The following is a 13,467-nucleotide window of genomic DNA, read 5'->3' as shown; positions in this document are numbered from 1 at the left end:
CTTTGCAAGCGGGTTCTTTGTCATCTGAGCCACCAGGGAAGTCCATTGATACAGTCCATCATGTAAATTAATCTTAAAATGCTGAGTGAAGAGCAGACCGAGAAAAAAAAAAGTACACACTTCATGATTCCATTTATATAAAATTCTAGACAAGTCAAGCTCACTGTAGCGATAGGAAGCAGATCTGACTGCCTGTGTGTAGGCAGGAGGGGGAGGGGTAACGAAGGAAGCTTCTGAGATGGGTATGTTCACTTTCCCAATGGTGGTGGTGGAGTCATGGATGTGTACATTTTTCAAAGCTGATTAAGGCACCCGCTTTAAACATGTGCAGTTTAATGGATGTCAGTTATACTTCAGTAAAGCTGTTCAGATTGTGGGGGATTTCTGACAGTTATTGCAAGTCAAGAAATGTTTTAAATTGGTTATGAATTTGAAAAGGAGAATTCAATTTCCATTTGTTTATAATATGATTAATATTTACCAAAGCTGCTTTGGTTTTTCAGGTAAACATAATATACACAAAAATACTAAAAGGTTTAAATATAACAATAAAGCACTACAAATCTTCTAAGACAGCCTACAAACACCATCTCTTCTAAGGACATCAGCAACCTTCTTCACCAAGATTTGAAACCAGGGAGCTGTAATGGGGGATAAAATCTGTAATGGAGGGACTTCCTTGGTGGCCCAGTGGCTGAGACTCCACCCTCCCAACGCAGGGGGCCGGGTTTCAGCCCCTGGTCAGGGAACTAGATCTCACATCCCAACTGAGAGGTCACATGCCACAGCTAAAGATCCTACATGCTGCAAGGAAGGCTGAAGATCCTGTGTGCCAAAGCTAAGACCCAGTAAGCCAAATATGTGTGTATGTATGTATAAGGGAGACAATAGGCATATTTTAATTGCATGTAAATAAAAATGTTGGTTAATATACCATAAACAAAGTCAATAAACAATGTGTTAAAATTTTTGCTATACAGAGAACAGAGTAATATCTTATAAATTTGTAAGAATGGGCAAACAGCCCAAAAGTAAAATAGACAAGGTACATTAAGAAAATTTCAAGGAAGATGAGCAAATCCAAATGCTCAAAACTATATAAAACATACTCAATTTACACATCAGGGAATGAAAATTAAATGATTATTCTATATCACTTCATGGTCATCAGAAAAAAATAGAACAGTAGCACCTATTGTTAGAGTGTTTTCATGTAAGGAATAGCACTGGAGTTGTTCCACTCGTTTTGGAAAGTAAGGTATTAATATCAATATTATGTATATATATATGTTACAGAAGATACCTACATAATCATTTAACTCAGCACTCCCCTTTCTGGTATTCTATCTAGAAGGAAAAAAGTCACCAGTATAAGGCATTTAATGTAGCATTTTCTGTAATGGCAAAAAAGCTGGAAATAGTCAAACTTTAATGGTACCTTCATGCCATAGTACAGCATGCAGGCATTAAATAGAATGAACTATAGCTATGTCACTGGGCTTGGAGTAATTTCTAAGAAATATTGTTGAATTAGAATGCAAAGTGAGAAGAGTGTGTTGTATCAGTCAGGACTCATGTAGAAAAACAGAACCAGTAGGGACATATATTCAGGGATTTATTGCGGGATTCGCTTTCACACCTGTAGGAACTAGCTGTTCTAGTCCAAAATCCACAGGGATGCCCAGGAGGGCAGCCGGAAGGGTTAAAGCTGGCGGTTCCAGCTCTGCTCTTCCAGGCTTTCAGCTGGTTAGATAAGACCTGCCTGCATAACTGAGTCACTCGCTGGTCATGGGTTGTAATCTCATCTACAAAATACACAACAACACTTAAATCATAACTCAGGACACATATATCTGACATCACATGGGTAATATTTCATTTTTGAAAAACAAATAATGAGAAAAATGTCTGTGTGTTTATGTATTTATGTACATATATATATAAGCAAATATGTGTACAAGTTATATGTACATGGTTGAGCATGGAGAAAAAAATCCTGAACAGTTACCTGTGTATATGGGCTAGGGTAATGTACAGTGGATGGGGGATGGAAGTAGCAGGTGGAGAAGAGGAGGAGGCTGCCAAGCAAGAAAAAGACTACAATGTTAAAAGCACAGTACTTCCCTGGCAGTCCAATGGTTAAGACTCTGCCTTCCACTTCAGGGGGCATGGGTTCCATCTCTGGACGGGGAACTAAGGTCACTTCTGCCCTGGGGTGTGGCCAAAAATTAAAAAAAAAAAAAAAAAAAACTGAGGAAGAGGCTGAAAAAATTTAAAAACATAAAATCCAGGCTATCATGTTATCATATTTTCATATTTGTGAATTTATATAAGATAATCTATGTGCATAAAAATATATAAAGACACTTTAAAACTAAAATACATATTTAGCAAGTATTCAATAGATAGTAAGAGTACTCGTTAATATTCTAAAATATCATAATCAAAGAGAACTATTCTTAAATATCTGTTTTAAAACAGAAAATTACCATGAACTGAATGGCTTGATCCAATAGACACCTGTTCTCTCACAGTCCTGGAGGCTAGAAGGTTGAAGACAAGGTACTGGCAAGGTCAGTTTCACTCTGAAGGCTCTGGGAAAGGATTCTTCCTTGGTTCATCTCAGCTTCTGCTGGGGGCTAACAATCCGTACATTCTTTGGCCTGTAGCATCATCACCCCAATCTCTGCCTCTGCTGTCTCATGAATGTCTTCCCCCTGTGAGTACATGTGTATATCCAAATCTCCTCCTAAGAGGACAACCATTGCTGGATTTAGGGCTCATCTTCATCTGATCACAGCAACAAGTAAGGTCAATATTCACAGGTAACAAAGCTTAGGACTTTAGCATATCTTTTTGTTGTTGTTGTTTAGTCACTAAGTCGTGTCTGACTCTTTGCGACCCCGTGGACTATATCCCGCCAGGTTCCTTTATCCATGGAATTTCCCAGGCAAGAATACTGGAGTGGGTTGCCATTTCTTCTCCAGGGGATCTTCCTGACCCAGGGATCAAACCCCCATCTCCTGCATTGCAGGTGTATTCTTTACCATGGATACAATTCAACCTGCTATAGTATATAACTTATGATAATTGACCACAATATTTTTGTTAAAAAGGAGAGAACAGCTATGTCACATGAATTGCAATTATTTAGCACTGCCCTGGTAGCTCAAATCAGTGCAATAAAATAGAAGACAAAAACAAGATAATTGTTGGAAAGAAGGGAAAAAGTCAGGGTTATGTGCAGAAGTCCAGAAGCTATCCATTGATACACAATTGGGTCTATAAGAGAGTTTGAAGTAGTGACCACACACACAATGTTGTTGTTGTTTAGTCGCTCAGTCATGTCGGACTCTTTGTGAGGCCACGGACTGTATCCCGCCAGGTTCCTTTATCCATGGAATTTCCCAGGCAAGAATATTGAAGTGGGTCGCAATTTCCTTTCTCCAGGGGAACTTCCCGACCCAGCGATCAAACCCACATCTCCTGCATTGGCAGGCGAGTTCACATTAGTTAAATACAAATTAATAGTTTTCCTTAACAGTAAAAAAATCATTAAGAAGCATCATAGAAAAATATGTAGATATGGAGGGCCTGCTACACACTTGGCTCTGTCCCTCAAGAAGTGAGACGTGTCTGAGGGACTTCCCTGGCAGTCAGTGGTTAAGACACCATGCTTCCCCTGCAGCGGGCACGGGTTCAATCCCCAGTTGGGGAACTAAGATCCTGCATGCTGCGCAGCGTGGCCAGAAAACAGAAAAAAAAAAAAAAGACATGCGATGGCTCAGTCATTCAGAGGACTTTCTGAGTCCCAGTGGCAAGGTCTCTGCTCCAGGTACCCCAACCTGCTTTAGCAGGTTGCCTGTGGTCTGCCCACTTACCATGGTTACTTTTTTTTTTTTTTTAACCATGGTTACTTTTAATCCTCTGTGCATTCCTCCCTGACAGCAGGAAACACAGCTGTGCAGTCTACAACGCTCTGTTCTCCGATCACTGTCGTTTGGTTCCAAAGCCGTTTGTAGGTAGCAGCGCCCAAGCCCCCTGTGTGATTTTGATGTTGTTGTTCACTCGCTATGTCCGACTCTCTGTGACCCCATGGGCTGTAGCCCACCAGGCTCTTCTGGCCATGGGATTTCCCAGGCAAGAATACTGGGGTGAGTTGTCATCTCCTTCTCCAGGGGATCTTCCCAGCCCAGGGATGGAACCTGCGTCTCCTCTGTCTCCTGCATTGCAGGCAGGTTCTTTACCCGCTAAGCCATCGGGGGAGACCCTGTGTGCCTTGACTTGTGGCTAAGCCATTGGAGTCACTGCCTTGCTGGTTGCTTATGAGAGGTCACTTTCTAAGCAGAAGCCAAGAGCTGTATTACATGTAGACTGTTTTAAACACACTGTGGCTGTTAGCCAACTTTCTTCTCCTGTTTATGATTTGGCTTCCCCTCTTGCTGAACGATTATGGGAGAAAATGACAGGACAAGACCACAGATAGCAAGAACAACAACTGCAGAATTTGATGGGAAAAGTAGGAATGGGGAGCAAAATGAAAAAAGAAACAACAAAATCACCACCACCACCAACTTCACTCAAGTAAGCTTTGCTGTGAATGACGTTTTCAAAAAACTCCCAGAAAACATTAAAGAAAAATACTTTCTAAGAATTTCCACAGTGAAACATTCAGAGCACCCTTTTCGGGTTGCTTAAAGCTTAATTAAAAAAAAAAAAAAGCGCAGGACAATTTCTATTTTGAGTTAAGCCTTTCTCTCTGTATAGCTTCAGCTTGCTGAGCCTTTCATGTGGATGGCCCCTTTTGACCTAAGTGAGATTGCAAATACGTTGGCCAACCAAACAGTAAACTGGGGTTAGTCTTATGCTGAGTGGCAGAAAGGAAATGGAAATTTTTTTTAGAAAACAAAACACTAAGCCAAATATAGCAAAGATTAAGATCCATAGAAATGTTGTTCTGAATATTGATGGGTAATCCATGAATAATCCTCAGAAATAGATATTGCTGATGCAAATCAGATGAAAAAAAATTGGGGTGGAATTTTTCCAGCACATATGATGATAAAGAAGAATAAAACACAGCATTACTGTTACCAGGGCCGTGGAGGCCTAATTTTAAAGACTGAGAGGAAGCTCAGTCCCATTGGCTAGAAAAGTGAGTGTGGACGTTGTTTAAGCCTTTTGTTCCTGCTCAGTAAATATTGACAAGAGACAGGTCCTGTATAGATTTAAATTTAAGACCTTTCCTGCTCCTTCCCAGTGTTTTTTTTTTTAACTCTGCTTCTGTGGTCACAGAATGTAAATATTCTCTTAACTTCTCTCTCTTGTCGTATTAAAATCACCAACCAAGGGCCTGGGATTTAAGCAGGATTCTTTCTTCTCAAGGCTGCTTTCAAACTCTAGTCTGGCATCAGATTTCATTTCAGTCAAGACAAAAATTAAATGCTTTTTATGTTTAAATTTTTTCATTTCCTCACCAGGAAGAAACATTAATCACTAATACCTGCAAACATAGTCATGGCTGGCGACTAAGTTTCTAGAAAAAGTACTTTTTAGTTTTGTTTGTTCACGCAGAAGTCACGCACACATTCAGCTTGTGTTCATGCCATAGTTAATCAGCCCACTCGCATGTCAGTGGTTGGAAAGTGTTTCCCCAGGTTAGAAAAGGAAAATAAGATCCTGGCTTTTAGCCTTGAGACTGTGGATTCCTCTAAAAACTTTTAGGCAAAGTACCATGTTCAAGATCTCAGGTGCATTTGTTGTGAAGGGAGATCTCATAGTTTCCTGCAGTCCAAGATCCCGTGAAGACAAGTAATCACTGCCTTATAACAATTACTAAAAACCAAAAGGCTTTTCTGTTGCATTCCATGTGCTTTCTTAATTGGCTCCCTCAATGTTTACCAAATTTTAATTCACAAATCATGTGGGGATCCTGTTTAAAATGCAGGTTATAATTCAGAAGGTCTAGGTCGACTCTGAGAGTCTGCATTCTTAACAAAATTTAAGGTGATGGTGTTACTGCTGGCCCATGGACCACACTTAAAGTAATAGCAAAAAATATGTCCAAAGAGGATCCTATGCAGAGCTTGGAAAATTTCACCTATTAAGATGATTCTAATACTATGTTTGTCAATATATCCTACTGTCTGATGAAGACAGGAAAGTAGACACTCACAGCGTTGACTTTCGCCACACTCAGAGTAAAGAATATATTCATGAGATGAAAAGAAACATTCTCCCCCACTGTTGGGAGGTCTGAAGTTGATTTTATAAATACCATACATCACGGGAACTCTCTGATTGAATTCCTTACTTTTCTATTTCTTCCATCCCCTGCCCCAGTCCATAGAATTGTTCACAGAGTTTCACAAGATGCTGTCTATTCCCCAAGTGCAGAATAGATATAAATTAATGATGCTCCTTTAAAAAAAAAAGTCATTGTTTCATTATATTCAAGAATGAAATATTACCCTCTTTGTTCATCCTCAGGCATATAAAGCCTTGTTACAAACAAGTTTAGAAATAAGCAAAACAAATTTATTTTATTATTCCAGTGAGGTAATATCATTGCTTTTTCATACATTCACCTTACTTTTCTTCTCTTCTGCTTTCTTTTTTTAATGCATTTTTTAAATTAAAGTATGGTCAAATATTCACAATATCTTCTGCTTCTTATGATTGACTCACTCATGACAATCAATATCTATCTGGAAGTTTTTTATTTTTTATTGAAGGATAATTGCTTTACAAAATTTGCTGTTTTCTGTCAAACCTCAACATGAATCAACCATAGGCATACATATACCCTCTCCCTTTTGAAACTCCCTCCCATCTCCCTTCCCATCTCACCCCTCTAGGTTGATACTGAGCCCCTATTTGAGTTTACATACAGCAAATTCCCATTGGCTATCTATTTTACATATGGTGATGTAAGTTTCCGTGTTACTCTTTCCATATATCTCACCCTCTCCTCCCTTCTCCCCATGTCCATAAGTCTTATCTGGAAGTTTTGCCAACGTCTGAAACTTAACACAAGAAATTTAGCAATTCCCCTTTCTCATTTATATGTATCTTCTATGACCCAAACACCTTGTGATCAAAACCTTAATATTTTGTTGGACTCTGTGTCAAGCTTCACCCTTAATCATTTACCAGATTCATCAAATCATCCTCTTGTTTTCAAAAACAATATTGAGAATTTCAAGTGGGAAAGAAGATGATGAACTATACTGGGTTTCCTCCCTCTGGCCCTAACTAAAAACTGTAGCCTCCTCTCTGAGATCTGAGGGGGAAAGACAACAGCAAAGAGAAAGAGAAGGTGCCAAAGAAGGAAAAGGTAGCACAAAGTGTGTTCCAATCATTTGCACCCCATCTTAACTGAGAGCAGGACCAAAGCCATTAAATAATAGTGCCATGTAATGTACAAGCTTGATAACTTGGGCTCTGCTGACAGACCTACTTCCAACAGTATTTCTAAGCATTCTTATGCCTTATCTGTCTCAACTGTAAAATGAGGATGATATTTTGGGTTGTCTTCCAAAATATTCATTCTTTCCTCTTTATTGACACATTTTTATTTAGTGATCTCATAGCCTCCTTTGCAACTAGAGGGGACCACGAGACATAGTTCTGACCAAAAAGATGTGATGGAGGTTCTTGAAAAGAGATATTCATGTCCTTTCTTTCCAGGAGGCAGATGCAATGTCTGGAGAAGTATCAGTGCCATTATGACTGGGAAAATGAAAGACATATGCTGAGAAGAGTGAAGAAAGAAGATAGGATTCTTGGTGATGTCATTGAGTCATACAAAAACTGGACTGGAGGAGTCCTTATTAAATGAAAGAAGAGAGGAAAAAAAAACACTGGACTTCTTTAAACTCTTGTAGGGTTCTCTATTACATGTAATACAAACCTGATAGACTATTTTACTGTCTTCGAGAATATTATTGTGTGATGTTTTTCAGTCACTCATTCATGTCCAATTCTTTGTGACCCCATAGTCTGCAGTACGTCAGCCTTCCCTGTCCTTCATTATCTCCCGAGGTTTGCTCAAACTCATGTCCATTGAGTCAACGATGCCCTCCAACCATCTCATCTTTTGTCATCCCCTTCTCCTCCTGCCCTTGGTCTTTCCCAGCATCAGGGTTTTTTCCAATGAGTTGGAATTAGTATGACAGCAAATATAAAAATGGTTAACACAGGGCATAGCACATAGTAAGCATGCAATAAATGTTAGTAGTTATCATTGCCATTATATTATTTTTATTATTCCCTGTGGCTTCATCATTCTTCCCACCTCTAATCCTGTAACACAAGTTATTTTGCATTCTACTTTATTTCCACATCCATCAAGCAAATCAAGCCACTCACTATGTTGCATCTGGACAGTAACCAACTCACCAAGTGTTTTAGTTGTGGCTTGAAAGATGAATTGTCTTAAATAGGCAGAGAAAAGGACCGGGCCTTATTGATGAGGGAAACAGAGGTGTCAACACAGATAGGGAGGTTGGAAAGCAGAGTGTAGCAGAAATTCCACACATTTCTGGAGGATTCGTGTGGGATAAGTTAGAGAATTTGGAGCCAGATTGTCAAGGATTTTCTATGACTAGCAAAGAGCAGGTCAAGGAATTTTTAGTCTATTTTCCTGTGAAAATTTTAGGACACTGTTTGGTTTGGGTTTGACACAGGAACTAATACAATTAAGGAAGTAGAAATACTTGATTCTTTTGCTTACTTGGCTGGCATTTCATTTGCTCAGTTATCACATGAGGAAGTTAAAGCAGATGCTCTCAAAACGTGGACCATTCTAGAGGTCTAAGAGTCACTGGGAATTATGAAAATATTCTAATATCTAAACTTGAGTTCAGAGCCTCAATTTCAATACTAACCTTGACTTTTTCACATTTCACATTTTGGGTCTAAGGAAATTTGCTGCTCCCTCAAGTCTCACTGGAAGCAAACTTCAATCATCTTATAAACTTCAAGAATCTGTAGCAGCAACCCTCGTTCACCCAACTTTCACACTCCTCTGTCAACCAGCTTGGGTACCAGTGAAATCCATCTTTGTCCTCCCCATTCTCCTACAGCTCACGCAGGATGCTGAATTCCAAGGTAAGCAGAACATTAACTTACAAATCAAATGTGATGGGACTTCCCTAGTGGTCCGGTAGTTAGTACTTCACCTTCCAATGCAGGAGGTTCCAGTTTTGTGGTCAGGGAGCTGAGATCCGACATACCTTATGGCTAAAAAACCAAAACATAAAACAGAAATTCAGTTCAGTTCAGGTGTTCAGTCGTGTCCGACTCTCTGCAACCCCATGGACGCAGGACACCAGGCTTCCCTGTCCATCACCAACTCCCAGAGTTTGCTCAGACTCATGTCCATTGAGTCGATGATGCCATCAACCATCTCAACCTCTGTTGTCCCCTTCTCCTCCTGCCTTCAATCTTTCTCCCAGCATCAGGGTCTCTTCCAGTGAGTCAGTTCTTCGCATCAGGTGGCCAAAGTATTGGAGTTTCAGCTTCAGCATCAGTCCTTTCAATGAACATTCAGGACTGATTTCCTTTAGGATTGACTGGTTTGATCTTGCAGAAAACAGAAGAAATATTATAACAAATTCAAATAAAGATTTTTAAAATGTTCTACATAAAAAAACCTTTAAATAATCAAATGTAATCATAGTACAAATGGCTTAATATCTAATAAATATGTTGTGCTTGTTTTTAAAAATAGGTTAACTATTTTTAAGTTCTAGTATATTGCCAATCATAAAGGAAAGCAAATGAAATACTTTTTAAAAATAAGGAATAATAATACTGCCATTCAAAGGGAAATGTGTTAATTTGGAGAGGTCTTCCTCTGTCAGTCTTTTTGGTGCCTTTTACATAGTTGTAATCATTCTGAATTTTAGTTTAATGTTATAGCACAAATGTTTTCCATGTTATCATATTTGCTTTATATGTAACTTTGTGATAGTTACATAACATTTTAAGTTTATCATGAAATATTTCATACAAAAAGACATAAGGAATGAATAGAATGAAATGCATGTATCCTCACAGAGCTTAAGAAATAAACCATAGAACGACAATACAATATCTGATGGCCTATTATTGCGAGGAAAAGACAACATAAAGCAGTGGACTATTACCATTGAAGTGCTGAAACAAAACAAGTAGGGGCAGTCGTTTAAAATTACGTCTGTGTAGGGGATATATGTATATGTATGGCTGATTCATTTTGATGTACAGTAGAAACTAACAACATTGTAATTGTAAAGCAACAATAGTCCAATTAAAATTAATGGAAAAAAAATCACAGGACCTAATATGTCATCATTGCCCAATAGATATTTGTAAGTGAAAAAAATAAGTCTATGCAAATCAACTATACATCAATAAAAAGTGAATAAATAAAGTAGTCTAAGAAGCTGAAAAGGACAAGGTGCTTTTATGAAGATAAAACCCCTCCCACAGCACAGTAATAACATGGTTACAGCGGTCACTTCTGTCAAGGGCAGAATAAAAAAGCAAGGGGACTCATTTTTCACTGAATGCCCTTCTGCGTCTTTCATACTGACTTCTGAATACCATTTAGCTGTTCAAAAACACTAAATACTTTTAAAGCCTAAATAATAAAAACAAGTATATCTTCCTGTTAAAAAACCTATGTTTCTTTTAATTTGCTATTTCATGCCTAACAATATGGCCAAGAGTTATTCAAATATACATTCATAAATCTAGAAGTGAAAATGAACAGCAAAGTCATTTCTCTCTTCTTCTAGAGAAAAAACAAGGCTGAGCTTTGAAACAGGGAAGTGCTTGCATCTGTTATATAAAAACTGTTCCTTATGAAATTGCTTTTTCATTCTAATGAAACGGCCCCAAATTGAAACATACTTCCTTCCCCCAAACAATGGCAGTATTTCATACTGCAAGCTGCTCTTTGGAACCCTATGGAATAGTCCATGGAATTCTTTAGGCCAGAATACTGGAGGTGATATTCTCCAGGTCCCTTCTCCAGAGGGTCTTCCCAACCCAGGGATTGAACCCAAGTCTCCCACATTGCAGGCAGATTCTTTACCAGCTTAGCCACCAGGGAAACCCTTATTAGATCTAGAAGTAATGAAAAGAAGCACAACACAGATAAGCTTAATCAGCAAAACTGGGGGGGCAGGGGTGGTTGTAAAATATAAGTAAAAACCAGGTTAAGCTTCAAGATAGTGAGAAGTGGTCTGGAATTTGAAAGCTCAATCTGCATTTAATTTTCACACTAACTTCCATGTACAGGGTGTATAGATGACTCAGAAAAAAATGCAATTTCATATTTTAAAGCCACAGTTTAATTCCCTGTACTACTTTAGGGAAAAGCAGCTTAGCATAATGGTTGACAGCACAATTTTGAGCTGGCCTAAATCACTTCCAATCATAGTTCTGTCACTTATTAGCTATACAAGTTTGGACCAATTGCCTTAATTTCCTCATCCAGAAAATGGGAATAATAATGGTACCTGTCTGATGTGGTTCTTGTAAAAATCAAATGAAGTGGCACAGTACTAAATTGCTTAGGACAGTGTATGAATGCATGCATGCTAAGTTGCTCAGTCGTGTCTGACTCTTTGTGACCCAAAGGACTCTAGACTGCCAGGTTTCTCTGTCCATGGGATTTTTCAGGCAAGAATACTAGAGTGGTTGCCATTTCCTTCTCCAGGGGATCTTCCCAACCCAGGAATCAAACCCAGGTCTCCTGCACTGCGGGCAGATTCTTTACCGTCTGAGCCACCAGGGAATATGACACGCAGTAAGCAGTCAGTAAATGCTTATATGTGTTTACAAATGTTACATAGCATTTTAACTAAGTATTAACCATGTTAATATAACCTTTATTGTTTAAAAACTGATTTGTCTCTGTGTAAAATATCTTCACTGCTTTTTATTATTCATCTGTACTTGAATAAACTTGACAAGTGTAAGCTATTGGAATAATGTACAAAAGTATTTTTTTAGAATGACTTCTATCTGCAGCCCTGGAAAAAGGAAGCTCCCTTGCCGCACAGTGCCATATATACACTCCCCAGGACTTTCGTCAAATGTAAATACACACAAAGTGTTTAAAGAAAGGAAAATTAAAAGTGGAGGGACTTCCCTGGCGGTGCAGTGGTTAGGACTCTGGCTTCCACTGCAGGGGCCACTGGTGCAATCCCTGGTCAGGGAACTAAGATACTGCAAGCCTCATGTTGCAGCCATAAGTAAATAAATAAAATAAACATAAAAAGTGGAATTCTATGATATATAAATTATATTCCAATAAAGCTATTTAAAAGATAAAAAATAAAATAAATAAATCTTTACAATACAATTCATACCTCTGTGTGATCATTCTCTCTGTAGCATAACTACTTTCTTAAATTCTGTGACTATTCAGTTCTTACAGTTCTCTATACTTTTACCACATACGTATGTATCCCCAAGTCATATGTAGTAACATTTGCATGTTTCAGACTCTACATAATTAATATCATACAGTTTGTATTCTACAACATGCTTATATGTTTTCCTCCATGCTGTGTTTATGGGAGTCATCAAGTCATATTTGTTATATCATATTTCATCAGATAAGTATACTATAATTTCTCTTGTGTTGAATATTTAGGTGGTTTGCAACCATACAGACTATATTTTGACAAATATCATTTAGCATATTGTATTTTTCTTCATGTAGGATTATTCTCTAAATGTAGATCCTCGAAGTGAAATTATCAAAAAGCATGAAGATTTTTTATATCCTTGACACATATTGTCAAAATGCTTTCCAAAAGGATTATACCAACTTTATATTCTCACCAGAAATATAGTACCTTGTTTCATCACATACTCCTTAGCCATGGATATTGCAAATTTTTTCTTTAATTTCAACTAGTTTGCTCAGCAAAAGATAGTATATTGATTTCTGGAGAAGTTGAAATTTTTCTGTTATCATATCACATCCTCTGTGATATGTCTTTCATGGCTTTTGCCCATCAAAGCTGTTGGAGAGGATTTTCTCGAAATTTAATAGCTTTTTATGTAACAATATATTAATCTGTTCTCAAATTTGCTATACATTTTTCCTAGGTTTGTTGTGTCCATGGTTTAGTTTCTAAATAATGCTTATTAGTATACAATGATGTGATCACTCACCTAGAGCCAGACATCCTGGCTGGAATGTGAAGTAAAGTGGGCCTTAGGAAATATCACCACAAACAAAGCTAGTAGAGGTGATGAAATTCCAGTTGAGCTATTTCAAATCCTAAAAGAGGATGCTGTAAAAGTGCTGCATTCAATATACCAGCAAATTTGGAAAGCTCAGCAGTGGCCACAAGACTGGAAAAGGTCAGTTTTCATCCCAATCCCAAAGAAGGGCAATGCCAAAGAATGTTCAAACTACCACACAATTGCACTCATTTCATACGTTAGCAAAGTAATGCT

General features: G+C 38.2%; 1 long non-coding RNA gene across 2 annotated transcripts; it reads left to right on the top strand.

Moving 5' to 3' along the window:
- The first annotated feature begins 773 nt into the window (after positions 1-773).
- On the top strand, positions 774-12,306 carry LOC133066428 (uncharacterized). Of its 2 annotated transcripts, none has more exons than XR_009695136.1 (5): positions 774-848; positions 2,482-2,573; positions 7,690-7,882; positions 8,924-9,111; positions 11,711-12,306. It is a non-coding gene; the product is annotated as an uncharacterized LOC133066428 (long non-coding RNA). The 2 variants fall into 2 exon arrangements; XR_009695135.1 differs by lacking the exon at positions 11,711-12,306 and adding an exon at positions 9,459-10,422.
- The last annotated feature ends 1,161 nt before the right edge of the window (positions 12,307-13,467 follow it).

Source organism: Dama dama, chromosome 2 (genome assembly GCF_033118175.1).
Source record: "Dama dama isolate Ldn47 chromosome 2, ASM3311817v1, whole genome shotgun sequence".
In the NCBI taxonomy this organism is placed as follows: domain Eukaryota; kingdom Metazoa; phylum Chordata; class Mammalia; order Artiodactyla; family Cervidae; genus Dama; species Dama dama.
This window is presented reverse-complemented; position numbering and strand designations above follow the sequence as displayed.